This window comes from Oryx dammah, unplaced genomic scaffold (assembly GCF_014754425.2).
Source record: "Oryx dammah isolate SB20612 unplaced genomic scaffold, SCBI_Odam_1.1 HiC_scaffold_7, whole genome shotgun sequence".
Classification (NCBI taxonomy): Eukaryota; Metazoa; Chordata; class Mammalia; order Artiodactyla; family Bovidae; genus Oryx; species Oryx dammah.
Genome location: NW_024070191.1, coordinates 13,833,863 through 13,861,353, shown reverse-complemented (window position 1 = coordinate 13,861,353; position 27,491 = coordinate 13,833,863). Strand labels below are relative to the sequence as shown.

General features: G+C 45.8%; 1 protein-coding gene across 2 annotated transcripts in view; it reads left to right on the top strand.

Moving 5' to 3' along the window:
- Window positions 1–2,591: 2,591 nt before the first annotated feature.
- The window catches only part of IRF2 (interferon regulatory factor 2), an 84,175-nt gene continuing 59,275 nt past the window's right edge, over window positions 2,592–27,491 (top strand). The window contains exons 1-2 of one of the 2 annotated variants that reach the window (XM_040243044.1): window positions 2,592–2,807; window positions 2,952–3,206. The gene's annotated coding sequence lies outside the window, so the exon portion shown is untranslated. The remainder of the gene's footprint in view (window positions 2,808–2,951; window positions 3,207–27,491) is intronic. The other variant, XM_040243043.1, reaches the window with a different exon arrangement.

Here is a 27,491-nt window from a genome sequence, read left to right as displayed (position 1 = left end):
TCAGGAAAGATGGGAGTTGGTGATGCTTCCCCATTTCCTGGCTGGTTAATGAAGTAACAAATACATGGTGGCTGGGGAAAATGTTATGAGTTTAGTTGGGACATAAATAATTTGTTGCACCCAAGGAACATCTAGAAGGTAAATGCACCCAGAGCTCAGAAGGTATAGATTTTGGAGTTATCACCAAATAGTGATATCTAAAGCTTTGGGTGTAGGCAAGAGCACTCCAAGAGAAAGCATGTAGAATGAGAGAACAGGAGGGGGCGGCGAGGCTAGACTGTCTCAGCACACCATAATTTAGGGGGCTGGCAGCAGAGGAGGAATCAGCAAAGCAGTAAAATAGGACAGAAGGATGTCACATAGGCATCAGGCCGTATTATGGCGATTATTAAATGATGCAGAGATGCTGAACAGAAATGTTCTTTACAAAAATTACTAAAAGGACATACATTAAAATATCTTCAGGTCTATTCCTTATCGGTAAAATTGCAGGTGTCATAGTCTTCCTTCAACTTCTCTGTATTCCGCACAACAAATATCGATTACATTTCTATAAAAAATACTCTGATAAAGTCTACAGTATTTTCTGAGAACCAAGGGCAAACGACTATAAGTTCCTAAGCAGTTGAGTGCCTCTGTGCTGGGCACTACCCTGAGGATAAAACGCCGAACAAGAGGATGGCTCTGTTGTTTTACCAAAAGGAATGGAAGCTGGTTTGACAAGGGAGTGGTGTGGGGCACAGTAGCAGGAGATGAGGCTGGAAAAGAGGTCTACTGTCAGATTATAATGGGCTTTTTAGGTCTTGAAAATAATATGGACTTTATTCTGAGGGCCGTGGAGAAATTTTTGAGGGGCGGGGTTAGGACTGGAATCGTGCTTCACCTGAAGTGGATTTTCTGCTTAACCTGGCTGTTAACCCGGACGAGTTCGAGGTCAGAGTGGGAAGCCTAGTCCCCAGGCCACTGCCATAAATGAGTGAAGGCGATGCAGAGGGGTGGAGGAGGGGCTGGGGCCAGAGAGATTTGGGATCAGCATCAACAGGTGCATAAGATGGGTGGTGTGATGGGAGGAAGGAAAACATTAAGGACCATGGGGTTGCTTGCTTGGGTCCATGGGGTGGGTAAAGAGTGACAAAAATTCTACAGAGTTTGTATATAGTTACTCTAATCATCTATCACAATCATTGCTTTATGAAATAAGAAAGTGAGTGACTGTAGCAAATAGTATTCTATCAGAGGGGATAAAAAGTAACAGAGTATGGCAGATCTATTTCTGGGACCACAGCCACAAAGCAGAATCCTAAACCCGCCCCTCTCCTCACCACACGTGCATACTTAGATAGTTTTACCCGTCTGTAGAGCTCAATACTTCTGTGAAAGAGGACTGCTGGAGCTATGTTTTTAGATAAGTGTTTACACATATGTAGCTATGGCCTCCTAGGAAGGGACTTCCTGTGTGAGGGGAGAGATATTTGGGAGAAGGCCAATGAAAAGGCATGTGGGGGAAGGAACAGGTATAACTAGATGATAATCTATATTTTAAAGCAAGGGACCCCAAAGCGACAGGTCCCAAGTGAACTGTGTTAGTCTGAGCTAACACCCTTTGAAGGGAACTGGTGCACACTGTATTCTTGCATTCTCTAAATCATCCCCATTTCAGGGCATTGAAGACTGAGGCCTTAGGTTAAGCAACTTGACCGGGGAATGCAGGTAATAAGTTAAAGAGGCCAAATCGGAACCTGGCTGGAAGTACTCCAATACAAACCTGCCTCCTGGTCCAGCCACAGTGAGACATCTTTCAGGAAAATCCGCTCTTACCCTTGCCCATCTTAGCTGCAGGCAGGGAACTTATAGGGGAGGGCCTTCCTTATCGCCCCCAGACAGGGTCCCAGATGACAGCAGCCCCTCAAATGGTTACACCCTCAGCTACTGATAAGGGTTTAAATAAGGTTAAGGACGCGCCGCTTGGCCCAGGTAGTGCACTAGTATCTAAGTAATGCTGTTTTGTCAGTTCATTGCTCCTTGTGTTCCTTGGCAGTGGGCAGTATTACAAAGTGAACTTTTACTCACTCGGAAAACAGAGGCTGTAAACACCTGCCCCACCGACGGGATGGCAAGAGCGTTGCTTCCACGAGCCGCCAGCCTCCTCCCTCCTTCCCGACCTTCGGGTCGCCCTTTAGGATGAGGAGTCGGTAGGGTACCTGCTTTCCCCTCCTGCCGCCAACCAGCTGACTCCTGGAGCCCAAGCTGGCGCCCCCGGACCCCCCGGCTCGAGTGGTTTGAACGCCCGGGTGCGCGGGCGGCACACTCACGAGCAGCCGCTTGTTGCTCCCGCGGCCGCGACGTGGGGAAGTGAAAATGAAATTGACTTTTCTGAGAAATGATGAAAGCGGCGCTGCCCGCCAATGAACGGCGGCGGCGGCGAACTTCCGCACCTCCCGGCCGGGCGGCTCACGGCCTCCCCCCGCCTGCACCTCCCGGTTGCACAAGCTTGAAACAAACACTGGGGAGGAAGGGCGGAGGGAGGAGGGCGGAGCGGGGGGGGGGGGGGGAGCGCGGAGGGCGGGCTGGAGCGAGCCAGGCTCCGGGAGGGCGGGGGGCGGGGGGATTTCCAGCCTCGGCGCTTCGCAGTTTCCTCTCCTTGTTTTGCTTTCGATCTGGACTGTTCTCAGGCAAGCCGGGGAGTAACTTTTAGTTTTGCTCCTGCGATTATTCAACTGACGGGCTTTCATTTCCATTTCACACACCCTAGCAACACTTAAGCCTTGCGGAATTGTATTGGTAGCGTGAAAAAAGCACACTGAGAGGTAACATTTTTTTCAAATAATAGTCGGGACTATGCGTGTGTGTTTTTCTCGAGGGCATGTTTAGGAGGACTGGAGGGGATGTGTGTGTGTGTATGTGTGTGTGCGTGCGCGCGCGTCCTGATGGTTTGACACGATGTTTTGCAGACGGAAAATGCTGAGGTTCATAAATATTAATACTGATTTTTGGAGGAACAGTCGGCGCTGTTATGGATCATCTGGTTTTAGGGGAAGCAGGTTCGGTTGCTGCTGCTGCTGCTGCTGCTGCTGCTGAGGCTGCAAGGAGGAGGAGGAGGAGGAGGAGGAGGAGGTTGGTGGAGGTTTAATTTCACTTTTGGATTTGCAGATGCGGAGAGCTGGCTCCATGGACACAGACCTGCTCTGTGCGATCCTGCGCCCCAGGTGTTGTTTGTGGGGGAGCAGGTCCGCTGGAGTCGGGCCTCCTTTTAAAAACAACATGATCGCGTGCATGTGTGTGCGTGTGTGTGTGTGTTTACAGATGCCGGCGCCACCGGATCCGAAGGACGGGAGCGGGTCGTTCTCTGCGCCCGGCGGCGGCGCCTCTCTCCAGGCAGCCTCTGGCGTAAATAGGCAGGAACCCGCCGTCCGCCCGCAGCCTGCGCCCCGCGCCCGGGCCGGGAGAGGCACCACCCGCCGCGGCCGAAGGAAACTTGATGGGGCGCCCGGTGGCAGTTCCCGGGGCTCGCCCACCCTCGGAGCTCGGGGAAGGGTCGCGGGCATCGGGTGCCAGCGGCCGGGGGCCGGGCTCCGATCGGGGCTGCGCGCGGGGCCTGGCCGGCGCGCCCGGCTTCCTGGGGGCTGGGCCGCTGCCGCCACCGCCCGGGAGGGACGCGGCGTCCTCCTTCCCGCCGGCTAGCGCCCGGCCTGGCCCTGGGGCTTTGTCGCTGCACTTGTCCCCGCGCGGGGCTGGGGTGGTGGTGGGGGGGGCGGCTCGGGCGGCGAGTCCTGGCAGGGGTCAGCGGTCCGGGCCGCGGCCTAGCGCCGGGCGCCTCCGGGTCCCCGCGGGCGCCCCCCGGGCCGGCCTCGCGCGCTCGGCCTGACCCGCCTCGGCTACGGAGCGGGCAAGGTGGGGGCGGGGAGCCTCCGGGGACCGAGCGGCGCCCTGCTGGCAGGCCCGGGGCAGGGGGTGCCGGCGTCCCCAGGGGGTTCCGGGGCGCGGGCGGCGGCGGGGTGGGGACGCGAGTGCCCGCCCCGCGCCCTCCGACCCCGCTCGGGGCGCAGAGTGGCATTCGCCAGCCGGCCGAATGTGGTTGGTGCAAAGCCGTGGCCGCCCCTTCCTTTCCGCCTCGCGGGCCGGGCTCGCCCACCAAGCGATGCCCGCCGCGGCCCATCGTGGCGCCCGGCCGCTCGCGGTGCCAGGGAGCCGGCTCTGAGAGAGCTCGGGCAGCTTTTTGCAAGTTGGAAGGGTTTCAGGACGCAGCTCACCGTCCCCCCCTCCCCGCCCCCAGGACGCACCGGCATCTCAGTTTGGGCCCCAGGTGTGGCTGCGTGGGCCGCCCTCACCCCCTTACCCCTTTAGAGGGGAAGAAGCGGGAAGGAGGCTGGCAGCCCGAGCCGGGCGCATAAACAGCCTTCCGGGCACCTGGCGAGGCGCCGAGGTCAGCCGGTGTCGGCGGGACCCCTGGTCATCGCTGTAAATGTGACCCTTGGCACTGGCAGGGAGGTGGCCACGTACTGGCGGCGTGGTTTTTGGTCGTTCCTGCCACTAAAGGATAGTGTTTGGAACTTGGGGACATTTTCCCCGCTTCCTCCCTTTCCTGCCTCCTCCCTCCAGTGTGGGCAACGGTAATGCGCCCGGTCCTCTGCTCAGAAGAGTGCTGGCATCTTCCCTGTGCCACCGGCCTCCCCGTCGCTGTGACTCGGTCTGCTTTTGATGAATGGCGAGGGAGGGTGGAGGAGAGTTACATTTCCTGTTGTGGATTTTCAGGAATCACCAAGGTTGCTGTCAAGCCTGCATTCGTTTATGAGTTTTCGGACCGACTGCAGATAACATTGAGGACTCAGCAGCGTGCGCTTTGCTTTTTGGTGCTTAAGGGCAGGTACAGAGAAGGGCCTGGTGACAATCTGGGAGGGAAGGTAGATGGTCTTGACGTTAGGCAGATGCACGCTCCTTGCCACGACCTGGAAGATGACCCCTATTTACCTTCATGCACCCGAACTCAGGATTTTCTCACCCCACCCCTATCACTCCTTTTTCGGAGAGGGAAAGGACAAAATCCTGGAAAAACTTGTGTTTTTTAAGGAAACTTCAGTAGATGGAATATTGAGGACTTCATTTGGTATTTTTTAATACCTTGAAAAATGTATTGATTGATGGGGCAAAGTCCAGAATTTCACTATAATTAGTGAATGGTTATAATTTATAACAGCCTGTTGTGTAAGAAGTTAGAGTTTGGCCTCCTGGATCCGAGTTCTTGTCTGTTTTGATTTGTGACTGCTTCTTAATATTAAACATCTACATTTTTCATTCTCAATGAGTTGTTTTTTTTTCTTTTGTCCTTCAAAAGTTAGAGATAATTCTGCACACTTCAGACTGACTTACCTGTTAAAGTGTCATGATAATCCAAAGTAGGGGTTTGTGGCTAAACTGGAGACGGATATGGTGAACCAAAGTCCTGACAGCTCCAGGAACCATGACCCAGTCTCTCTCTTCCTCTGCTTTCCCGTATACTTTACTAGGCAGATATTCAGTATACCAAAGCTAGTTCAAGATGTTTGAACTTAGTAGTGGAAACTTTAAAACTTTGGGCATTTAACATTGGGGAGTTTGATGTGCATCAATTTTGTCATGTCTTCAAGGACACTGTTCTTTTATTCTTGGTGTCATGGCATGTAAGTTTCATTGTTTTTAGAGCACTTTCATGAAACTTTCCTTTTGATAGTGAACAGACCAGTGAACTCTAAATGAGATATCGGGGACATGGTTCTGTTATGTGCTTCATACCAGAAAAAGGCTTAACGCAGATAAGGGACTTTATTCATTTAATAAGTATTCATAGAACATTCACTATGCCCCAGACACAGTGTTGGGTTCTGTGGGTTTAGCTGAGAACAGGAAGGGAGTTTCTTTACCTTTTGGGGAAATTGCATTCTAGTTGGTGAGCTGAGGATACCTAGCCAAAAAATAAATACAGTAATTACCTTTAGGGGTGAGTTCTATGAAAAGTGATAGTCAAATGTAACTGAATATCTGATAGGGTTGCTTTTGGGAACAAATGAGATACTGTTTTGAAAGAAGGTTGCATAAGTTACAGCAGTCTACAAATGCGTAAGGCATTCACCTTCAGAATTCTATCAGATCATTCTGAACTTCCCTCTCCAGTATTCTTGCCTGGAGAATCCCCTGGACAGAGGAGCCTGCAGGGGCTACAGTCCATGGAGTTGCAAAGAGTCGTATGGGACTGACCAACTAACCACGTATGCATTCTTATCTTTAAAAGTCAGGGAATCATGACTGTGGATTAAACACTGACTTAGAGAATTTTCAGTAAGAAGTCATTTTACTTGTTCTGAGAGAATATAGAGAATGGTAAGGAATTAAATGCAGAATAACTATTTTATGTAGAGCATTAAAATCTTTAACAAGACATCTGATATTGTAAGTTTTTTTCTGTCAAAAGTTAGGTGGTGTCCATGGAGACCAAATGATATGGAAATAATGACTGGACCAGTGTATTTTCCCTCCTTATATCAAGAAAAATCCTTTCCAAGCTCATTGTGTTTTAGTGTGAATTTTCTTCCTCGTTGCTGAAGACTCTTCATTATCTGTTATTACGGATATGCTCTTAACTGATTTTAATTTTTGCTATAACATCTTTATTATTTTTGGCCATACCACGGGGTGTGTGAGATCATAGTTTCCCAACCAGGGATGGAAACTGAACCCCCTGCAGTGGAAGCTCAGAGTCCTAACCACGGCTCCACTAGGGGAGTCCCGCTATGACATCCTCAAAGCGAGTCAGTTAACTTGCATTTATTGGATGCTTACTATGTACCTAACACTATGTATGTGAAAATGATACTATTACATTTATTTTCACATACGCTGTCACGTATCATTTTCACATACATAGTGTTAGGTACAGCGTATGTGAAAATAAATGTAATAGATGGTATATGTTTATAATAGATATAAAATACATAAAGGAGTATATATAAATAACATAAATTGCTGGGAAATGTCTGTTATTTTTAGCAGTGAAGCCAGTTCTTCTTTTGGTCTGTGTGGGACACATGTTCCTTTGAGCACAGGGGTTGGAAGTTAGGGCCTCTGTCCCTGTTCACCCCATTCGTGCCCTACTTTTGGCCTGGGTGTGATCAATATTTGGCTATAATTTATGCCCAAGGCAGGGTCAAGCAGTGGCCCTCATAGTGGGGGTGGCTGGTGAGAAAGGGAGTGATGAGATTTGATTAAATCTTGATTTTTTTTTTTTCACCAAAGAATGGTAAGTTATCTATAGGATCCAGATTTAAACCCAAAGCCAATATTTTATATAAAATACCAAAGGCAATACACAGGCAGGAAATCAAGCCTGCAGGTACCTGAGGCTGGGTGGTGACCCCTCCAGAAGACCCATAGTCCCCAGCAGTTTTTCCTCCAAAGATGCTTTTAAAATGATTTCCCATCTTAACAGCTCCATCTTTTGACAAACAGCCTCTGAAACACATTGTGTTTAGTTAGGAACACTTTATGGGCCTGTTTTTATTCCTCAGAAACACACTGCAGTTAGAAATCATGGTTGACCTGAGAATCAGCATCAGCAAATATAGGTGATCCAGTTCCAGCCCAGAGCAGAGAAACTCCATGTTGTAGGCAGCCTGGGCACCCATTCCTTAGATAAACTGTTAGTCCTGTTGGACCTTCTGAGGTTCTGAAACTAGCTGCCATCTTCCTCTGCCCCCCATCAGTAACTTTGAGTTCTGCTGGGGGTCCAGGGACCCCAGGATATGAACCATTGCAGTAACTGAGGGGATTATTTTGTTAAATGAATGCAAACGTTGGGTCCTTATTTCATTTGCTTATTAAATATCTGTTGACAGCCAGCTATGTCCAAGACCCTGGATGGTGGAAGGTGCATGGACTCAAAGAGAGGCTCTTTGAGTCCACTTTCAGTCCTTTTGTTAACTCTCCACTCACTTCTCCTTTCTGGACCTTAGTTTTCCTATCTGTAAGATGGGGCTGCATGGTTCTATCATCTTTAAGGGATGGGACTTAAGTGTATTAGAATCATGAAGAGGAGGGGGCTTTTAGAAACCACCCAGACCTTCAGATTTGAGACTGAAGCCCTTTCCTCTCCTTGTCTCTCCCTTTTTGAGAATCCCTCCCCCAACCCCCGAGTAAGCCTCTGACATTGACCAGGGTGTCCTGGATCCCTATCCCTCAGGTGTGTGGGCCAGAGCAGAGGCAGAGAACCACTGAATCAAGGGTCTCTTCGCAGGGCCGAATCTCTTCATTTTTTTTTCATTGGCTCCCAGGTCAGGCTATGCAGGACAGCGAGCAGATGGAACTTGTTACCCACCTTTTAGGCAGCTCTTTGAATAGGTAATCTGTGGCCCCTCCGCACTGACTCTGCCCACTTTGACCTTGCTTGTCATATAGAAATGGGATCTGTAGTATGGTTGTGATATTTTGAATTTTCGGCTCTGAACAAGCAGAGAAGGATGGTGTTCCATGAGCCTGTCTCTCTCTAGGAAGGCCATAGAGTCATGGGTTTGTTTGTTGTTTGTTTCTGTTTTGGCTTATATCCCCCCTTATCGGTTTAGTATTCAGCTTTAATAAGTAAGAAAGAACGAGTCAAGCAAAATACGGCTCCGTATGTCCCATGCCCTATGTGCACATCTTATAGCCCCACACTTATGAGATGACAAGGCTTTGTTGTTCTTTCTGGTTCTAAGCATTTTTATATCAGGGGCAAGGCCAATTTAGTTCAACAAAATACCTTGTTTTAGAGTTCTGCGTGATAAAAGCTGGTCCAGTTTTGATAAAACATTTTTGAGAGTTAACCAGTTGCTCTGTCAGTTTCATGAATAATTTCTTTTCCAGAATCCTTAGCAATCCATTTCTGTCTGTGTTAAGAGCATTTGATACTCACACACCTAATGTGATCAAAGGAAAGATGAGCTTCCCATTTCATCTATTCTTTTTGAGCTTACAGATGTCAGGTTTTTGTAGGAGCCAAAGAAATACCTTCTAGATGGAAGACACGCTCCTGGCCTCATGAGCTTAGAATCCAGCGGACTTTCCCCTGTCAAGAGGTTGATGTTTTGAGTGAGGAGAAGCTACATACATGTTTCAAGTCATATCGGACGTGTTACTTTTGAAGAGCTTTTCCTCTGTTCCTTGCCCTGAAAGTATTGAAGGCGATGAGAACAATGACAGCAGTGGACAAGAGCGTCCTGGCACTTGATTAGGGTGTCAGTGGGTGTGGGGGGTGGTAGAGTAGGAGTGGGGAAGGTGACAGTTGAGGGAATGAGGTAATGAAAAAAGAGACGAAGGTGTAGAGTAGAAAATTATTGCCTCTTGAATTGTTGAGTGAGAGAGAGTGAAGAGGGAGTCAGACAGGTAGACTTTGGGTCTGCCACAAATGTCATTGAGACGTTTTGCAAGTAAAGAAACAAGCTGGTAGTTAATTGATAGTAAATGCAGAAGAAGGTGAAATGCTAGCGGACCCTCCACTTCTAACTTTGGAATTTGGCCTTTTTTTTTTTTCTGGGGGATCAGATTACTAGGCATGGCCAACTTCAGACAAGTAAACAGGAGGCTGTGAGTGGTCACCCTTTGAGCATGGTTGAAACCACTTTAGAGGTGGTATTGGAGCCAGAGAGGATGGAGGAATTGCTGCCCTGACCTGAGGCCTTAAGACTCAAACTCAGTTACCTTTAGAGGCAACCACAGCCCCCTCGAAGAAGATACATGTTGATGAAATGGATCAGCAGTACTGTCATAGCCCTTAAGCTGTCCCCTCCCCTCTGCTCCTCTTCCTTGCTGCTCTTTTATTTTTGCCAGGTTGTAGGAGGTAAGTAGGGAGTCCGGAAAAGAGAATCGGCACGGGGTTAAGACTGAGCTATGGATGCCATCGCTGGTGCTGCAGTCACTGTAGTTTGGAAACTAAGCACTTGGTACTGTAGCTGGGGTACTGTACTTTGAAATAAACTTTCTGGAATACAGTTAGGCTGTGTACACTTAATGTCTTAAAAATGTTGAGCTCTCTGTTCCAGTAATCCCACTTCTAGGAACCTACAGATGTGAAGTAACCAGAAGCAGAACAAAGATTTATGTACAGGGATGTTTACTGTTCACTTCTGTTATAGTGAGAACTCGGAAACACCCTAAATCCCCAACAATAGGAGCACATTTAAATGCGTTACAGCACACCAGGCCCTGAGTACAGATAGCTGCATTTAATGATGGGAAGGTATTTGGGGTGTATGTTGAATGGAGAAAAAGAGGATTTTCAACTGTGACTTTAATTTTATTTTTAAAACGTATGTGTGTTTGTATATACATCATTTAAAAAAAAAAAACTGGAAGGAAACATTTGGATGGTGTGTTTATGGATGTTTGGCTTTCTCCCCCAAATTTAATACAACAACACAATTACTTTTATAACCAGAAAAATATTCTCAAGACGACTCTGAAGTGTCCCCTCGAACCTCATCCCTGGTAAATGTGGATGAGGACAAGTAAATCGGATGTTGCTAAGGAGGGTGTTGTTCATGAGCTTGGCCATTCTCAGGCCCTCTCTGCCTTAATGTACAGAGCCAGGCTCTAGAATCAGAGCTTTCCCAGCCAGTGAGTACCTAGACATGCCCTTGTCCTGATTCAGCTCTTATGGCTTCAAGATACTGAGATGGATGGTTCCTTTGGGAGGTTGGGACGCATTGTTTTATCAGGCAATCTGGAGGGTCTGAGATGTTCCCCGCTTCACAGATATGCCCTCTGTGTATGTGACAGAAGCAGCTGACACGGGGGTAGGAGGCGAGAGTTCTTTCTTGATCTTTACAACCAGGTCAGCAGCCAGAGAGATGCTACGGTGTTGGCCCCCATACCTTGAAGTGATACCACTGGAAACTGATGGAACCTGGGTATGGATTACCCTTCCATAGACGACATCAGAACGACCATCCCTCTCCGCTGCCAATGGTTGGGGGTGGTGGGGAGGCAGGTGGGTAGAGAGATTGTGTGCGCACTCAATCACTCAGTCGCGTCTGACTCTTTGCGACCCCATGGATTGTAGCCCACCAGGCTTCTCTGTCTGTGGGATTTCCCAGGCAAGAATAACTGGAGGGGGTTGCCGTTTCCTATTGCACGGAAACTTCCTGACCCAGGGATTGAACCCTCTGCTCCTTTCCTCTTCTAAGTCAACATCCTCACCTTTTGGAACATAAGGCTCTTACTACTACAGGTGTCCGTGAGGTCATGGCTTCGCCCCTTTTGAAATGTACATGCTTAGAGAGCTAGGGCCTCCTGAGACCCTGCAAACTTAACCCAGGAACCTAGTCAAGGCTGTCACCATTTGGCCCTCTTGAGAAGATTATCCTTCTGGAGCAGAGCAGTTAGTTTAGACAAACGGCTACAGATCCACTTCTTGTGGCAGGTGAAGAATAAACTGTTTCGAGGGGAAGTGAATGCAACCTGCCCTATCTTATGTATACTGTCTTTGTACCTTGTTGGTTCCTATGTCACAGGTGGCTTGGCTGTTTCACAGGAGCCCTGAAATCTGGGAGGTTTTATTTTCCCCACATAGCAAACTTTACAAATCCCCATGGGATTCTCCGTGGGGAGATTCTAAATGGGATTGAGACTCTGTGTGTCTCAGTTGGAGTGTGATTGAGACTTTCTGACTTTCCATAACTGAAGAAGCCTCCAAATCTGGAATTTGTGTCTGGAAAAAATTTTTAGAATAGTTTTGATTCCTTTATAGACATGGGAGAGATTTTTTTGGGGGGGTGGATTATGAAACTGGGGTTGGGTGTAACCATTAGGGGTTTAGAGGGAGAATGCCAAAGCACAGCTGAGAAAAAAGAATATTGATTAGGACAACACTATCCAATACAGATAGAATGTGAGCCATATGTATAATTTTTAATGTTCTAGTAGCCACGTTAGAAAAGAAAAAAGCGCATGCTCAGACACTCAGTCATATCTGACTCTTTGGGACCCCATGAACTACAGCCCACCAGGCTTCTCTGGCCGTGGAATTTTCCCAGCAAGAATGCTGGAGTGGGTTGTCATTTCCTCCTCTGGAGGATCTTCCCAGGCCAAGGATTGAACCCGTGTCTCCTGCGTCTTCTGCATTTCTGCACTGGCAGGCAGGTTCTTTATCCCTGATCCACCTGGGAAGCCCCAAAAGAAGTAGGTGAAATTAATTTTAATGCCCTATTATTTAGTCCAGTGTGTCCAGAAAATTATCCTTTCAACATGTAATTAACATAAAACTATTAATGAGATCATTTACTTACTTTTTTTCACGCTGACTCTGCAAAATCCAGTTATCTTTTATACCTTTAGCACATCTTAATTCAGTCTGGTCAGGTTGCAGCGGCCATATGGCTGTTGGCTACCATATTGGACAGTGTAGGACTAGGAAATGAAGCAAGTTGTGAAGAGAAATATAGGGAAATACCAAAAGAACCAGGAAAAAAAAAAAGCAGAGTTCGAGCACTCATTTGGTTATAACCGCGTCTCCCCGTGTGTCCCCCGCCAACCCTACCTTCTCTCATCAGCTTAAAATAATAAGATGCTCCGAGTCTCTTCAGAAGCAACACACCGTGGGTGCCATTCCTTTGGCCATAGTCCCAAACACCTTGAATATTTTTCCACCCTTTTGAAGTGCTGTGAAAAACGTTGATTCCCTGGATTTTCCCGTTTGCAACACCTCCCTGACTAGGTTATCTGAGACCTGGGATCGTGTCGTATTTCCTTGCATTCCCCACCCGTGCTTGATATGCAGTAAGCACTGGGTAAATATTTGTTGATTTGATTTTCAGCCCGAGAGCGAAGGTTAGCTCCAAAACCTGGATTCCAGCTCAAGATGGATGGGCCAGATCTCTCTTGTGTTACAAACCTAGTGGTATATGTATGGAGCCCGGAAACCCTGGGATTTGTCACTTTGCGTTAGCAGTTATCACTTTGTATTAAGGAGTTCAATATCCAGAAGGTGGAAAAAATGGTCTGGTTTTCTCCTTTGGACCAAGGCCTTTACAGAAATCTTATCACTCGATTCCTTTGACATTTATGTTCCAATGCTGATAGTAATACCTTCCGGTACATGTAAATAAGCTCTAGTTGCTGAGAAACCAGAGGTATACATTTGGGAGCTACTACTTTCTTGGTGGGTTAGTTATTAATAATAACTTTGTTATTAACAAACTTTCCGCCCGTAACTTATAGGCAGGGAAGTTCTTTTGAAGTCAAGCCCTGGTATCTTAACAGTAGCCTTCATTTGTCCTCTCTGACTGTAATTGTTGGGGAGAAGCAACAGACGTAGCCACAGAGCCCAGGCAATTTATTTTTCCTGAAGCCTTACCTAAGAACTGCTTAGGTAGCTTTTCTCTGTGAGATTAAATACGACCTTCACTGAATCATGTTAGCAGGGCCAGCAGCTAGAAAAATAAAGACTAAACCAAACCTTCAGCAAAGAAATTCCCAGCTGCTCAGCGGGTCAGAGCTTTCTTGATTGCTTTCTTCCAATGAAAACACTGTAGATTAGTTTTAAGTGAATTCTAGTAGGTTTGGGGATTTGCAACTGACAGAAGAACAGGAAAGTATAATCTCACTTTAAAATCGTAATCCTGAAGGTAAATCTTGATTGACTCTTTGGGGGGATGTTGGGATTTTGTTCATATGGGAAAACTTCACTCATGTGCACTGTTGAGCTGACTTGGAATGTCAAGGTCCTCAGGGATGACGGGACAGAGAAATGAGATGAAGAAACTGGTGGCCCCAGGGGATGCCCTGGGTTCATGGGGTGCTCTCGGTAGCCCTGAGGACCGAAATGGATGGCACCCCTTTCTTCTCTCCGTTATAGAAGCAAAGTCCAAAGGTCCCAGGAGGGAATGTGGGTGAACTGCTATTTCCCCTTTGGGGTGTGGCTCTCCTGGTGATTCAAGAAGTCAGGGTGAGTTTAAAATATTATAGGAGAGGGTTTATTTATTTGCCTCGCTTACAGGTGCTTTGAATGCATCGTTTTTGTTTTTTCTCTCAAAGTCAAGGTGCAATTCGGGTTGCAGTCTGGGCAATGGGGTCGGTCTGGACCCTGAAACGAAGGAGTGGACAATTTTGATCATTCATCCAGTTGCTGTTTACAGGTGTGTACTCAGTTCTGACTCCATGTTGGGGGAGAAGGTATAGAAAGGTAGAGAAGTCTTCAGCTTGGAACTGAGTGAGTTTGGCAGATGGTATGTGTTCCCTGCAGTGAGGAGCCTTGGTCTGGGCGGCCGAGACCTCAGGTTAAAGAAGTGACTTGCGGTGTCTGCATCATCAGTGGGCCACCCAGCACAGTCTCAGGTTGTCCGGGAGAACACAGTGCGGGCACAGCACATTTTGGGGCCAGCTATTTTATTTTCTAAGGGACAGATTCTCAGTAAAGCTTATCACAGGCGTAGAACAAGGTCTTGTTTCATTGTGCTGGCTGGTTCTCTACCATTTTCTCTCCCTGGGTCTGGCACCTTGCTTCTCCATTCCCTCCGTGCTTTGCCATTGTCTGCTGTCCTTTGTCATGAAGTGTCTGAGCCTTGACGAAGGTTATCTCCGCTTTCTACTTCCGCTCCCCTCTGAGGGCAGACTGGAACTGGCCGTGCTGCTGCTGACACACAGCTCAGAATCCCTCCCTGGAGGTTTGAGCCAGGAGAACCTCGCTCCTCACATACCTCACATGGCTTGAGATGACGTCACCCTGAAGGAGAAATTGGCCCATATTCAATTTTGAAAATCAGTCCTTTTTTGTGCATGTGTATATGTGGTCAGTAGATTACCTTCAGGTTACCTGGAAGTAAAGTATGACTTGTCCACGACAGGGCTCATGGAAACAGTGACAGCAAGCAGTGAGTTCATGAATGTGTGTCTGGTCATTGTTTTTTTTTTTTTAATTACTATGGTAAAAGTTACATAACACAGAATTTCCTGTTATAATCATCTGTAAGTATACAGTCCAAGGGCATAAAATTCATTTACAGTGTTTGCAACTATCAGCACTGTCCTTCCCTAGAACCTTTTTTCACCATCTCAAACAGAAACTCTGTACCCATTAAATAAAAACCCACCTCCCTCTGCATGGACAGCCACCCTTCTCCTTGCCTCCTCTAGGTACTTCATACAGGTGGCATCAGACAGTATTTGTCCTTTTCTGTGCCCAGCTTACGTCACTCAGCAGAATGCTTTTCAGGTTCATCCAGCATTGGAGCAGGTGTTAGAACGTCCTTCCTTTTAAAGACTGAAATTGATCCATTCATCTATTGATGGGCCCTCGGGTTTGTTGTTACCACTGGCTATTGTGAGTCATGCTGGTGTGAACTCTGCTACAAGAAGTATCTGTTTGAGTCCCTGCTTTCAGTTCTTACAGTCCAGTGGGTCATTCTAGATTTAACTTTTTGAGTCCAGTCATTCTAGGTTTAACTTTTTGAGAAGTTTGCCGCTGTACCACTTTACATTCCCATCGGTAATGCCCAAGAGTTCCAGTTTCTCCATATCCTAGCCAGAATTTCTTCCCTTGAATTTTTTTTGGTAAGAGCCATTCTAACTGGTGTTTGATGGTCTCTGTGGTTTTGATTTGCATTTCCCTAATGGCTGGTGATGTTGAGGATCTTCCCACTTGCTTCTTGGCCATTTGTTTATCCTGTTTAGAGAAATGTTTCTTCCAGTCCTTTGCCTGTTTTTGAACTGGTTGCTTTTTGTTGTTGTTGAGTTACAGGATTAAGTCATTATTTTATGGGTTCCAAAGTCTGGTCTGAAAGCTCAAAAGATACGCTCTGAAATACTAGGATGGTCTGAAAACACAAAAGATTCTCCCTTGTTACAGTATATATATAACATGTAGTATAAAACCAGTGAAAAATTTTCAGAATTTGAATTTGAAAAATTTTGAGATGTTGTAGAGCTGACAAAACACCTATTGAAGAATTAAATTATACTGAATGAAGTATATCAGAGTGGACTCTGGAATGGGGAATCAACTAAGAGTACTTCATGTTTACAGCTGAAGAAATCAAGCAGCCTGCCCAGGGTCACGTGGCTAGATTAAGTCCTTAGTACATTTTGTTGAACTCAGTAGTAAAGAGTTGATTTTTTTCTGTTACATTTTGAATCCTAAATTTCTGGTCAGAGAAAAAGCATAATGCTTGAATATGTAGTAAATTAATTGTATCAGCTACTCATATGGTCATCTCTGACTTACATAAGTACCTTCAATACTTGGGGCTCATAAAAAGACCCTAGGGTTCAGTACTTTTGAGGTATTTTGGATAAAACTGAGGAAAAGCAGCCTCAGAATAACACTCGGGGGCATGCGAATTTATACGTAATACTCTCAGCAGTGGTTTGATAACTACCATTTGAGCAGATGAAGCAAAATAGTACTGTTGTAACAAGTCTGCTGGGAAAAGTGAATGAAAGCATTTGTGTATTTATTGTGAATAATCAACAAAATGAGAAACCATATATTTGTCCTTAATAAGAGCTATAGTAGAGGACAAATTCAGTGAAATGTCAACTTTACAGTAGCAAATTTATTGTTGGTTTACTTTTGTGTTCTGCTCGAATTTTCTGCTTCACTCAATCCTTTTGAGAAGTTGGTCTTTATTGACTAATGTAGCCTGACAAGATCATATATGGATTATAACTCCAGAGTGAATTGTAAATAATTGGGAAGCAGATAGATAGTTGCAAAAGTCTGTATTCCTTTCAGGCTTGGGGCCCAGACTTTTAAAAAAGTCTGTAAAACTAGCCTCAAGTAGCTATGAAAACAAATACGATGTTGAAGTTAAGTTGAAGACTCCTTCCTGCAGACAAATATTTTAAATACAACTTTCAGCAGAGTTAATTCCTTCAACAGACGTTTCTGGACTGCTGGTGTAGAGATGCAAAATTGACAATTCCAGCTTCTCATGGAGCTTATCATTTAGTTAGAGACAGGCAGAGAAATAACTATCTGTAGGAGCAGAAAGAACAAAAGATGTGCTTAATGGAAGTACATAGCAAAGGCTATGAGAAGGAATTGGCAGAGGCTGTATCTTTGACCAGGGCAGTGGAGGTGAGCTTCACTGCATTTCCACCAGCTATAGGAACAGGGCAGGTTCAGCCAGTTTCCTGTGGGGGCTCAGGGCATCTTTTGGTTGAAAGAGCAGTAAGAACAAAACCATGAAGGGTTGGAAATTCCTTCCACTCTTGGTGGATGGAGAGTTCTCTTGTTTGATGGGAGCAGACGGGTCAAGGGAGTGTCAAGGATCATTCCCGGTAGGCAGGAATACTTCCTTCAGTGCATGTGTTCCTGTGTTTACTGGCAAGGAAAGGCCTTATTCTGAATTATAGAGCAAGTTTTTGGGGAGAAGGGTTATTGGGGATTTGGAACATCTCCCCACCCATTACATTTTAGAAGATGATATAGGTAGTGACTTTTTAGCAGTTAGAAGTCAGAGCTGTGAGCCTGCCATGCTTGAGAGAAGATAGAAGGGTTAAGAATGATGCATGCCTTTCATTCATAGACACAGGGGCACTGCAGGAAGGACCAGATTCTGCTTTTGATAATAACCAGGCCTGTCTAGGAGATGTTTTTGTATGTTTCTAAGAGGAAGTGGTACAAAAATATTTTTTTGTATCTTCTTCTGTTTGTTTTGATTTGGCTTTTAGTGAGAGAGGAGTTATGATGACTAGGTTCACAATACTTAAGTGAGGAGGTGATAAACTGCTGCTGTTAGAACAGATGAGAAACTCAAGTTAGGGAACCAAGATGATGGCCCAGGTGCCCCCAAGCCAGAACTTGGCACAGCAGAAGTGTTTAGGGTGAGGTGTCCCAGCAGCTCCAAGAGTGACTGGATCTGGCTCATCTCAGCAGCGGGACTTGCAGTTGGCATCGTATTCGCAGTGTGCTTGGCCGTGTTATCTGAGTGACGCTATGGAAGAGCCTGGAAGGGCTGGCTCATGGAACCTTAGGGGCAAGCCTGTTACTCAGGAAGCCTGGGGGAAGCTGCGTGTATGGGTGCACCCAGTGGGACTTCTTCCCATCTGCATGTGACCCCCCCACCCCCACCCCGCCAGCATAACCAGGTGACAGGGCAGAGGCCGTAACTAGGTTAACGGCTGCAGTGATAGCATTTATTGGATCTGTGCTGGGCTCTTTGCTTACATTTGAAGGTCTTATTCAAAGGCCCAAGATACTTATGTGTTATATTTCAATAGATCACGCTCCAGGTTTATTATCAACAACTGCCTTGTTGAGCTGATTATAAATTTGGGAGGACCGTCGTGGGAGGGCTCAGCAGAATGACTTGCGTATGCCCGGCACTCAAGAAACGTTGGATGAATTAACTCGGAATGATTGACCTAGTTCTCCCATTTGTCATTTCCTGTCCAGACAGACCTCCTCTGTGGGACCTCAGAGCCAACGGGGCTCCCGAACGGTGTTTTCTAATTCTAATGAGGAACGAGGCCCCGACAGTAGGTGGGAGACACCTCAGCCACGTGTGTGTGCCCCCCAGGGTGTGTGAGGGTGTCTCCCCTCACCAGTTGGCAGGGACCCTTGTTAAGGTGCAAGGACAAAGGTCTGTTAGCCAGCCAACCTCAGGGAGCCTTCCGGCTGTTTCTCGCCCATATCCGCCCATTTTTCCTGGGGCATAGCTTCTCCGAATTACTAATGGTTCAGACGCGCCAGCACGCTGCTTCCGCCCTTTGCTTTGTTGCTGTGCTCCCTTTGTTTGGAAGTTTCTTCCTTCCTTTCCGCCTGAGGCCTGAGATCCCCTACCTTTTCAAGCCCGCTTCAGATGCCCCCTCTTCTTTGAAGCCCTCTCTTCTGGGCTTTGATGTAATCTAGTAAAACTCCCACAAAATGCCTTCCAAAAAGCTCAGGGTCCTATGATTGTCAGGTTTATGAAATGACCAGGGTGAGTCCAGTGCAGAGAAGAAACCAAGAATCAGTTGTGTTGATGAGTTCAAGCCCGGAGGAGTGTATTATAACTTCCGGCTCATCATGGGAAGCTTTGGCATCTTTGATTTGTTTCTCTAGGATGCCTAATTTTAGAGCTGGGTGTTTTCTGTTCCTGCCTCTGTTGTTATAATGTAACCTTTTTGAGGACAAAGATCATGTCCTGATTGGCTTTGTATTCCCCACAGAGCTTTTCACAAGATTCTATGTTTTGAATGAAATGTTAAATGTAATTCAGAAGTTTGCTAACATACTTAACTTGGTTCACCTACAAAAAATGTCCTGAAAATGGTACAATTTTTCTTTTTGGGGGTTGCATGCTTTAGCAATCTTCCTCCCCCCTCCTGCTTATTTGTTACTTGTTAATATTGTCGTCCCATCATCACAACATGTATTTCATGTCATCTGCTTTCTCCTCCCCATCTCCAGCCCCAGTGGGTTTTCCAGGAGGGGTTCATCCACTGTCTTTATCAATCTGTAATTACGACGTGATGATTCATGTGCAAAGGACCATACCTGATCTTTAGGGAAGATGAGTAAGAGACAGTTCCTGCTCTCAAAGACTTCACCCAGAGCTGTGCCTGTTTTCAAGTACATGAAGCTGTGCATTTCAGCGGAGTTTAGATGGTAGGAGGGATGAGTTGGGTAAGAAGTCAGAAAGGTGGGATGGGGCTGAGTTCTGGTGAGTCCAGATTTTATTCACTGGTCATTGTGGAGCCCCTGCAGAGTTTCGAGCCAGGTGATCAGACGTTTGGGAAGAGGAGTCTGGCCAGCGCTGTGCAAGGTGCAGACGGTGCTCACGTTCCAAAACACGGACCCCGGGGACCCTCCTGCTCCTTGGGAGGAATTCTGGGGTGTCCACTCTGCTATCAGGTGGGGTGCTGGCTCTGCCCTTCGGAATGTCTTGGGGGATGTTTTAGGGGAGACCAAGGCACTCATCTCATACTTTTCCTCCTAAAGAAGTTGCTCTTTATCTGTTTCTTCCTCATAACAGCTCTGCCGAGTTGCTATTAAGATCTCTGTTTATAGATGAAGAAACTAAGATTTGGAGAGGTGACAGGGTGTAAGTGGCGAGAGTCCCATCAGGCGCGCTTGACACCAGACCTGTGGTCTCTTCAGCAACCTTCTGCTGAAACCAGGAAGGGGAGGGAAGCCAGTGTGGTCCCGAGAAGGGCTGATGGAGAGGGGGACATGGTGACAGTGCGGTGGATGCCAAATCCAGTTTCCAGGTACTGTTTGGGACTTGGTTAGTGGCAGTAAGTAGCTTCGAAAAATATTTGAAGACATTTCTGCAGCTTGTAAAGGAAAGATGTGTTCTTGAGTCAGGTCTTAATGTATTTGGGGGCGGTTAGCAGTGCTGGCTCTCATTTCCAGTTGGAATTCATCAGTGATTTTTTAAAAAATGCGCTAGGATTTTCATAATTTAGATATATCTGGAAAGTAACTTATGTGTGCAACTTCACACAGTTTCTCTTTTTTTTACAAGAAAGAACATTACATTAGTATATGTAACAGATTTAGATCATTGTAGTGTGGTGGTTTCTTTTTAATGTTTTAGAAACATTGAAACATCCATGAATAGAATCATTACTGTGGAAGGGTTATAGTTTGTGTGTTGGATCTCAACCGGTTTTGAGCAAAAAGAGCTGAATTGAATGGCTCTGTAATATTATACAATAAAAGTGTGGTGGTTTAGTCGCTAAATCGTGTTGGACTCTTTGTGACCCCATGGATTGTTGCCCAACAGGCTCCTCTGTCCATGGGATTCTCCAGGCAAGAATACTGTAGTGGGTTGCCATGCCCTCCTCCAGGGGATCTTTCCAGCCCAGGGATTGAACCTGGGTCTCCTGCACTGCAGACAGATTCTTTACTGACTGAGCACCAGGGAAGCCCCAATAATAATAAGTATAACAATTATAATAAAAGAGAGAAGAAGAAGGGGAAGGAGAAGGAAGAAGGGGAAGAGAAGGAGAAGGAGTAAAAGAAGAAGCATCAGTAGTAACCTTTACTGAGAGTTCACTGGCTGAAGGGACAAGCTCAAAGGAAATCCCCAAAGGAAAAGCCACAGCAAGGAGGAAGCTGTCAGAGACCCTGTGGATGTGGAATGAGGGGAAAAGACAGTGCCCTTCAATGCCAGCCTTTTCAGAGCAAATTATTTTCAGGCAAGTATCTTTGGGGAGCATCAGTTTTACCATCAGTTCAGTTGAGTTCAGTCACTCAGTCGTGCCTGACTCTTTGCGACCCCATGGACTGCAGCACACCAGGCTTCTCTGTACATCACCAACTCCCGAAGCTTACTCAAACTCGTGTCAACATCATCGGCCAGTAAATGGATTTGAAATCAGATGGCAGCAAACAATTGTGTCATTTTATGCAAATAGGTTTTCTTGGAAGGTTCCAGTATTCTGAATCCCTCTTACTTGACTTTTCTAACTGAAGTAATGAAAGCATCGCCATCCCCCTTTTTCCACATTCCCTTGTTTGTGTTCCTAGTGGGACAAAACACCCACCGTCTGTAGGTGACAGAGAATCCTATGATGGTGGCAGGTAGGCAGTGACTTGGGTGATGTAAAGAGCTTGGAGAATTTAGGTCCTGCCTATTTCCTGCCGTGTTCTTCCTTCCCCAAGCTACTGTGTGTGTCTCAACAATCCACTCTGTGGTCCAGAGTTTTCTTACATGCACCATCTTGTTTAACTTCTCCTGTGCTTTCCCGGGGTACTTGAGGACTGAGATGTCTTTTCCGGGCTTTTGGATTGCTGGCTTAACTGGATGGCTCCAGAGACACCCACCTGTTCATGCGAAAAGGGACAGTCTGAAATGGACTCCCCACTTAACTCCCAAAAGGAGAAGTCACAGCTTTCAGGCTTTGCCTTACTGCAGAAGCAGTGCTCAGAGGACATGCTGATTAAGGGGAAAACAGGGTCGCTTCTTTTCCCATTTTCCATATGGAAAGAAGGTTTGAACATGCAGTACGAGGCTGAGTCCATATGCTTTGAAATCTGTCCGTGGTTCTTGCTTTGCTGAATTGCAGAATCTGATGCCACCTAGGTACATGGGTCTGGGGCCAAACACACACAGTGGTCGCAGCACGACTTTAGATTTATGAAGTCTTTTTAAAAAGTCAGTCTGCCCTTCTAGGTCCTTACTGCCTTCTGTGAATTCTTCTAGAAGATACTCTTTTAAAAAGTGATGGATTTTTTTTTTAATGCTCTTAGGTTTTTATAATTTAGATATACCTGGAAAGTAATTTATCTGTGCAACTTCACACAGCTTTTTCTCAATTTTTTTTAGAAGAAAGAATATTGCATTTGTATATGTAACAGATTTAAATCATTCCTTGTGTGTTTTGTTTTTGATGTTTTAGAAAACATGTTTCACACATGGTTAAATCGCCTTGAAAACACTTGACTGGGTCATGGCTGGGTCAAAGATATCCTTTAAAAAGTCTGATACCATGGTCAAGCTAACTGTCTGGAAAATTTGTATCTGTTTGTACTCCAACCTATAGCACATTTGAGATGTAAAGCACAATTCTAAGTGTTTTACAGGGTTCCTTTTCTAATCCTTGCAAAGTCCTGTGGGAACAGATAGGGTTGATAACGTGCCCAAGGTCACACAGCTAATAAGCAATAGAGATTCAGACCAGGCTTGAGTTCACCTCGTGGCCTTTTCTGCTCTGTTACTCGTGTGGCAGCTCTTGTGAGGAAATTAGCCCAAGGGATGCTCTGATGATACACTCCTTCCTTCTTCGAGTCCCTGGGTGTGATGGGAGCTCTTCTTTTTTGCCCTAAGTTTTTAAAAACTTAAGCTTATTTTTTTTTAATTAGAGGATAATTGCTTTACAATATTGTGTTGGTTTCTGCCACATAGCAACATGAATTAGCCATAGGTACACGGATGTCCCCTTCCTCTTGAACCTCCAGGGAGCATCTAACTTGTGCTCCAGGGAATATCATTCTTGCTGCATCAGATAAGAGAGTTGCAAAACGGTTTTCCTGAGGCAAAACCTTTGGTCTTTACATTCTTTCCAACACTTTACCCTTCGGAAAGTGTTCTCCAAGAAAGGTCTTTGGAGACGCATCCCCTTTCCTCAGCTGTTCCTTGCTCGTGTTCGGCTGGCTGTAGGCAAAAACAGGCAGGAGACAGTGTTAAAATCTTACCCCTATACACCCTTCTTCCTGCTGTCTTGTTCCTTGTGAAGGACCCACGCCCTGCCCATCAGGGATGCCTGTTTGGGGTGGCCTCTGGTGGTTGCTAGCATCTCCTAGGGTCCATTGTCAAACAGAGGTATGAAGGTTTTGCAGTTTTGTTCGGGAACTTCAGCTTTTAAACCCTTGGCTACCAGACCTGGTGAGACCAGTCACACACACACATACACTCGAATTATTTTCACCAGTGCAGCCCTGGGGTCATATAAGGTCTAAAGATTTGTTCCTCTTTTAGGAAAAGCCCCAGACAGCTCACTGTCTTCCTGTTCCATCCTTGTTTGTGGGCGATTTGTATTCTTAGTTGCTCCTCCTTCAGAACAGGAGACCCAACAAAACAAGGAAATGCTACCACGACTTGGCTCTGTTTTCTTTCTGGGTCTGTAGGCCTGCGGGACTTAAATGCTTGTGTTCCTGAAATGTTCCTGACACGAAGAAGCAACTGTCAGAACTAGCATGGTGTCCATGAAAAGCTCGGGAAACATACCCATTTTTTAGCGTATATGTTTGAAGGCACATGTAGACGAATCCTGTCCATTCAAGTCTGAAGCCCGTCTCGGATGCTGGAATCTCATGGTAGTGGAGCTCGGGGATGAAGGATCAGGTTTCCCAGGGACTAAGCCAGACTATTTTTTGAGGCTCCAAAATCACTGCAGATGGTGATTGCAGCCATGAAATTAAAAGATGCTTACTCCTTGGAAGGAAAGTTATAACCAACCTAGATAGCATATTCAAAAGCAGAGACATTACTTTGCCGACAAAGGTCCGTCTAGTCAAGGCTATGGTTTTTCCAGTGGTCATGTATGAATGTGAGAGTTGGACTGTGAAGAAAGCTGAGCACCGAAGAATTGATGCTTTTGAACTGTGGTGTTGGAGAAGACTCCTGAGAGTCCCTTGGACTGCAAGGAGATCCAACCAGTCCATCCTAAAGGAGATCAGCCCTGGGATTTCTTTGGAAGGAATGATGTTAAAGCTGAAACTCTAATACTTTGGCCACCTCGTGCGAAGAGTTGACTCATTGGAAAAGATTCTGATGCTGGGAGGGATTGGGGACAGGAGGAGAAGAGGACAACAAAGGATGAGATGGCTGGATGGCATCACTGACTCGATGGACAGGAGTCTGAGTGAACTCCGGGAGTTGGTGATGGACAGGGAGGCCTGGCGTGCTGCAGTTCATGGGGTCGCAAAGAGTCGGACACAACTGAGCGACTGAACTGAACTGAACTGAAGCCACAGCTTCCTTCTCTGAAAAGGGAACAGTGATAATAGTGTTACCTACCTAACAGGGTTATTGTGAGGGTTGAGGGAGGTAATGTATAAAGAGCATAGAGTTTAGTACTAGGTGCACATCGTAGCTAGTGCCCCCATCATTCTACCACCATCTTTACCTGCTGAGGAATCAGGAGAGCATTTTTTGGGGAGGCAAGTTTGGGTGGTGGTTTTTTTTTTTAAAGATATATATATATATTTTTTGGGGGGTGCGGATGTGGACCATTTTTAAAGTCTTTATTGAATTTGTTACAATGTTGCTTCTGTTTTTTTGTGTTGGTTTTTTGGCTATGAGGCATGTGGGATCTTAGCCCCACCCTCCCCATCAGGGATTGAACTCATTCATGCCCCTGCATTGGAAGGGAAAGTCCCAAGCACTGGCCCACCAGAGGAGTCACAAGTTAGATTTTTCAATGCGTGTATTTGCAGTCCATGGGGCTGCAAAGAGTCGGACACAATTGAGCGACTGAGCTGACTGATTTATAAACAGTTCAGTTCAGTGCATGTAAATGTAATTGGTGGCATGCGTGCATTGGCCTTTTTGGTAGGAAAGTCTCTGGGGCTCCTTGACCTTGGTCATCATCAGCCTTGCTGTGTTTCCTTTCTTCACACTGCCTAGAGGAAGTGTGTGTGCAAGGATGTCCGAACTGAATCTCTACCCAAGTCCCATAGAACCGAAACAGTTCAAAGGTACATTAGACGTCTCACGTGGCAAGGATACACCTGCCCTTTCATTCAAAATTATTTTAAGTGTAAGGGGGTAAAGTTTCCGGACAGTTCCTTGAGTGAATTTGCATTTGTGCCACTTTGAGTCTTTTTCTTTCACGCAGTGGTTTCTGCAGAGCAATAGGGCTTATATTAAGTAGAGAATGACTCACGTGCTTCCTCAATGGATGATGCAGTTCTTATGCTGCATATACTGTGATAAACAGCAACAAATAAACGTGATTTAGCTTGATACTCCTGGAAGTATTCTGTCATAACTTTAATTTTTGAAATCGGATATTTGTATGTCGTAGGAGAAGGAAAGATGGCATTACAAATATCACTGTAAGGCAACCTTAGGGAAGAAATTTTAAAGAAATTTTGAATCTTATTTAAAGCTCTTCTTGGGCTTCCCTGGTGGCTCAGATGGTGAAGAATCTGCCTGTGATGCAGGAGGGTTTGATCCCTGGATTAGGAAGATCCCCTGGAGCAGGGAATGGTTAACCACTCCAGTACTCTTGCCTGGGAAATCCCGTGGACAGAGGAGCCTGGTGGGTTACAGTCCATGGAGTTGCAAAGAGTCAACATGACTGAGCGACTGACACTTTCACCTTATGCTGTAAATAAATATTTTATGTATGACATTGGTAAAGTAAAATGTATACCTATTGTTTGGTGGAACTAATGTAAAGGCAATAATAATTTTTAAATGGCTACCTAAGATGTCAAATCTTAAAATATTCAGCAAAAGCATTCCCTCAGTTTTTAGTATGCAAAAACAATCTGTATTAAAGTTTTCCATTTCAGGACTGAAAATGTGCTGTTACTAACTCAAGCATGGTGTGTGCCTGATTAGTTTATAATGTAAGTACAGTTTAAGGAAGAAGATGCTGATTGTCTTGTATAACATGGGAACAATAATATATTGCAAGGATTGAAATAACTTGAAATTAATTACAGACCCCAAATCCCTTCTTTGCAATCCAAAAAGCTCTGAAAACTGAAAGTTTTTTTATCATGACTCATTTGTCTGTATAGTCTGCCCTGAACTGGCATGAAGCTATTTATAGCTTTTACTAATCCCAATCAGTGTGAACGTTCCTGTTTTACTGCAGAAATATTGCTGTATTAGATTAAGTGGATCTGCTCTAGAGATTGCTGGGGGTGTTATGGTCTATATGTTATATGCACCATATCATCTCTCTACAATCCCAAAGCTGCTGAATTCTAAAACATATATGGTCCAAGGATTTTGAATAAAAGAGCAGTTATCTCCTATGACCTGAAGACCCCCTCATCCTGCTTTTTTTTTTTTCCCTCCAGGGATAGTCTCTTTTACATCTGTTTAGAGGCAAGGTATAATTATTAGTAAGGCCCCATTCATACTCAGAAGTGTTCCATTTTGGACCACAAATAATGTGGTCACTATGCTGACCATCTGTGCATTCTGGGTAATGGAAAAGGCAGTGGTGATGGGCCTCAGTAAGTTTCTTGTGAATTTCCATATATACCACTTTGAAATAAATATGATTCCAGATTATATGTTGAAACCCTAAAATAATAGAAAGCAGTGCTTGTAAGAAATAATTTTTTAAATGTAAAAATAGGTACCCCAGTGCTTTCTCAGACAAATTAATCATTGCATCTATATATACCTTCCTTTTTTTTTTTTTAAAGGCAGATCACTATTTTCTTCACTGTAATTGCTTGTGTACCAGCCTTCTTGTACTAGGCTGTCTCCCCTCTCGGTTGCCCCTCTTACTGTCTTTCTTGTTTGACATCCACAGTCAGGTCCTAGTTTATTAACTCAGCATCAATCTTTGCCATTTGCTCTTGAACCTCATGGAGATTCTTGACTAGGGAGGTGGATAGGTTTGGAGTCTGGTCTGGCCTGGGGAGACTAGGAAGTCTTGCCCAGGATGTGCTTGTGAAGCTAAGACGTGAGCCATGTGAGTCAGCGGGTTGCCTTTGAGGATGGCAAGTATAGAGGTCGTGGGTTGCCCTGCTGACCCGAGGGTCAGGGTCAGGGAGTAGGCCAGCATCGGGAGGGGAAGCTGGAGCCAGAGCCGGTGACAACAGTGAGCTTTAAGGGAGATCACGTTTATGCTTTTACAAGAGTCTTCTGGTTGCCGGGCAGATAACAGACTGGGGTTGAGAGGTGCAGGGGAGCCGTCAGAATGGACTTGATTGGTGCGCGCTCTGCTGAAGGCAGGAATTGTTCTTGACTCCCTGGTTTCACTTTCTGTTCTTACAGTGTTGTAGTTATTCTCCTGGGGAAACAGTAACTGTGTGCTGTGCTTGTTACTTGCAGGCCAGAGCAGTTACTGAAACGATCAGCTAAGTGAGAGCA